This window comes from Carcharhinus amblyrhynchos, unplaced genomic scaffold (genome assembly GCF_965287045.1).
Source record: "Carcharhinus amblyrhynchos unplaced genomic scaffold, sCarAmb.v2.hapA chromosome_1045, whole genome shotgun sequence".
Classification (NCBI taxonomy): domain Eukaryota; kingdom Metazoa; phylum Chordata; class Chondrichthyes; order Carcharhiniformes; family Carcharhinidae; genus Carcharhinus; species Carcharhinus amblyrhynchos.
The window spans coordinates 3,609-7,216 of NW_027650785.1; positions in this window are offsets into that span (position 1 = coordinate 3,609).

Here is a 3,608-nt window from a genome sequence, read left to right on the forward strand (position 1 = left end):
TTTTGAGTGTGTTGGTGTCAGTGGCCATTTTGAGTCGGGGTGGTGTCAGTGGCCATTTTGAGAGGGGGTTGAGTGGCCATTTTGAGTGTGTTGGTGTCAGTGGCATTTTGAGTCGGGGTGGTGTCAGTGGCCATTTTGAGAGGGGGTTGAGTGGCCATTTTGAGTGTGTTGGTGTCAGTGGCATTTTGAGTCGGGGTGGTGTCAGTGGCCATTTTGAGAGGGGGTTGAGTGGCCATTTTGAGTGTGTTGGTGTCAGTGGCATTTTGAGTCGGGGTGGTGTCAGTGGCCATTTTGAGAGGGGGTTGAGTGGCCATTTTGAGTGTGTTGGTGTCAGTATCCATTTTGAGTCGGGGTGGTGTCAGTGGCCATTTTGAGCGAGGGGTTGGTGGCCATTTTGAACCGCACACAGGGAAATCACACCCTGGGGAAGGGGGGAGGTGGGTGGGTTGGGGGGAGGGGGGGCAGTGGTTATAGGTCAAAGCCCTACGAGGGGAGGTGGATTTCCATCTCTGATATTTTTCAGGTGGAGGCGGGGAGGGGAATGTCCGTCTTGGCTCCATTTTCCTTCGTAGAAAGGGCGTTCATCACCTCGAGCGCGCGGTGGGGGAGGGGGGAGGGGAGGCGGACATTTTGAATGAAGCGGTGGCCATTTTGAATGAGCCAGGGGCCATTCCTTCCCGATTCCCTCCAACTCCCGTCCCAGACCCTTCCAAAACAACACACCGTTTGGAGGTGGTGCAGAGCCAGGCACTTGGTAAATGTTTTGTGGGGGGGGGAAGGAATTTAAAATGTTGGTGACAGATTTTTTTTTCTTAATTTATTCTTATTGTTTCCACACAGTTGGGCGCTGTGAATGGGGCCCGAGTGTTGGTTCTCTGCTGTTTTTACATTGCGATGCTGCCTGAATAAAATATACAGCTGCCACCACCATCCTCCTCGCCTGGGTCTCCTCCCTTCTTTATAACGTGTTCTAGAGGGATCTCGAAGAGGAAACAGCGCTCCCTCAGCACCGACCCTCCCACAGTGCGGGACTCCCTCAGCACCGACCCTCCCACAGTGCGGGACTCCCTCAGCACCGACCCTCCCACAGTGCGGCGCTCCCTCAGCACCGACCCTCCCACAGTGCGGGACTCCCTCAGCACCGACCCTCCCACAGTGCGGGACTCCCTCAGCACCGACCCTCCCACAGTGCGGGACTCCCTCAGCACCGACCCTCCCACAGTGCGGGACTCCCTCAGCACCGACCCTCCCACAGTGCGGGACTCCCTCAGCACCGACCCTCCCACAGTGCGGGACTCCCTCAGCACCGACCCTCCCGCAGTGCGGGACTCACTCAGCACCGACCCTCCCGCAGTGCGGGACTCCCTCAGCACTGACCCTCCCACAGTGCGGCGCTCCCTCAGCACCGACCCTCCCACAGTGCGGGACTCACTCAGCACCGACCCTCCCGCAGTGCGGGACTCCCTCAGCACCGACCCTCCCACAGTGCGGGACTCCCTCAGCACCGACCCTCCCACAGTGCGGGACTCCCTCAGCACCGACCCTCCCACAGTGCGGGACTCCCTCAGCACCGACCCTCCCACAGTGCGGGACTCACTCAGCACTGACCCTCCCGCAGTGCGGGACTCCCTCAGCACTGACCCTCCCACAGTGCGGCACTCCCTCAGCACCGACCCTCCCACAGTGCGGGACTCACTCAGCACTGACCCTCCCGCAGTGCGGGACTCCCTCAGCACTGACCCTCCCACAGTGCGGGACTCCCTCAGCACCGACCCTCCCACAGTGCGGAACTCCCTCAGCACCGACCCTCCCACAGTGCGGGACTCCCTCAGCACCGACCCTCCCACAGTGCGGGACTCCCTCAGCACCGACCCTCCCACAGTGCGGGACTCCCTCAGCACCGACCCTCCCACAGTGTGGGACTCCCTCAGCACCGTCCCTCCCACAGTGCCCGCCAACCCTGACACTCCCGCAGTGCGTGGTTAGGATCTGGAACGGAGCTGTCCCAGAGTGTGGGGGGGACACATCTCTGGACACTAAGGGACAATTTAGCACGGCCAATCCACCCTAACCTACACATCTTTGGACACTAAGGGGCAATTTAGCACGGCCAATCCACCCTAACCTACACATCTTTGGACACTAAGGGGCAATTTAGCATGGCCAATCCACCCTAACCTACACATCTTTGGACACTAAGGGACAATTTAGCATGGCCAATCCACCCTAACCTACACATCTTTGGACACTAAGGGACAATTTAGCATGGCCAATCCACCCTAATCTACACATCTTTGGACACTAAGGGACAATTTAGCATGGCCAATCCACCCTAACGTACACATCTTTGGACACTAAGGGACAATTTAGCACGGCCAATCCCTCTAACCTGCACATCTTTGGACTGTGGGAGGAAACAGGAGCACCCGGAGGAAACCAACACAGAGACAGAGGAGAACGTGCAGACTCTGCACAGACAGTGACCCGAGCCGGGAATCGAACCCGGGTTCCCTGGCCCCGTGAGGCAGCAGTGCGAACCCACCGTGCTGCCCTGTCTATGTCTGGTGTCTCCGATAGAGAGGAGACCACATTCGGAGTGGTCTCTGACAAGATGGAATCACCGAGCAGAGACTGAGAGCCCAGTTCCACACACACGAGGACGGCCTCAACCGGGACCTTGGGTTCCTGCCACACTCTCTGTAACCCCCACCATTTGGCTCGCGCTTGCAAAATCTCACTAACCGTCCAGGTTTGAGAGAATTGACACCTCTTTAACCTGTGACTATCCCCCTCTCCGCTCGCATTTGCAGTCGGGGAACACTCCAGCAGTCGTGGTCCAATCTTTGGATAAGTGTTTCTCCAAGGAGGTCATGACGATCCACGATGATACAAGGCAGAAGAGACCATCTCAGCCGCTCTGGCAGCCTCTGTGAGGACAGGAAAGAGCTGACCTTTCGACTCCACATGACCCTTTGTCAAAGCTGAAAGTGGGAGATGTTTGTCCTGTTGGGTGAGGGAACGTGAGGTGAGTCTTGGCCACACAAACAAGGGGAAAGACTGCTAATGGCAGCCCATCGAGAGAACAGCACAGGAACAGACCATTCGACCCTTCAAGCCTGTGCCTATCATGATGCCCAGCCTAAACTCAAACCGGATGCACTTAGAGTCCCTATCCTTCCATTCCCATCCTATTCATGGATTTGTCAAGATGCCCCTTAAAACTCACTCCCGTGTCCACTTCCACTCCCTCCCCCGAGTTCCAGGCACCCTCTGTGTAAAAAATCTGCCTCGTACATCTCCTTGCCCCTTAAACCTGTGCCCCCCCCGCGTAATTGACTCTGGGGGAAAAAGCTTCTGACTCTCCACTCTGTCCCTCATCATCTTGTAGACTTCTATCGGGTCTCCCCCTCAACCTCCAGTGAGAACAAACCGAGTTTCTCCAACCTCTCCTCATAGCTAATGCCCTCCGTACCAGGGGCAAACATCCTGGGAACTAGAGAGTAGAAAGTGCGAATGACCAAACGACAGAGGAGTTGAAGCTGGGGGGTGGGGGGGGTAAACAGGGTGGAAGAGTCAATTACGCGGGGGGGCAAGGTTTAAAGGAGATG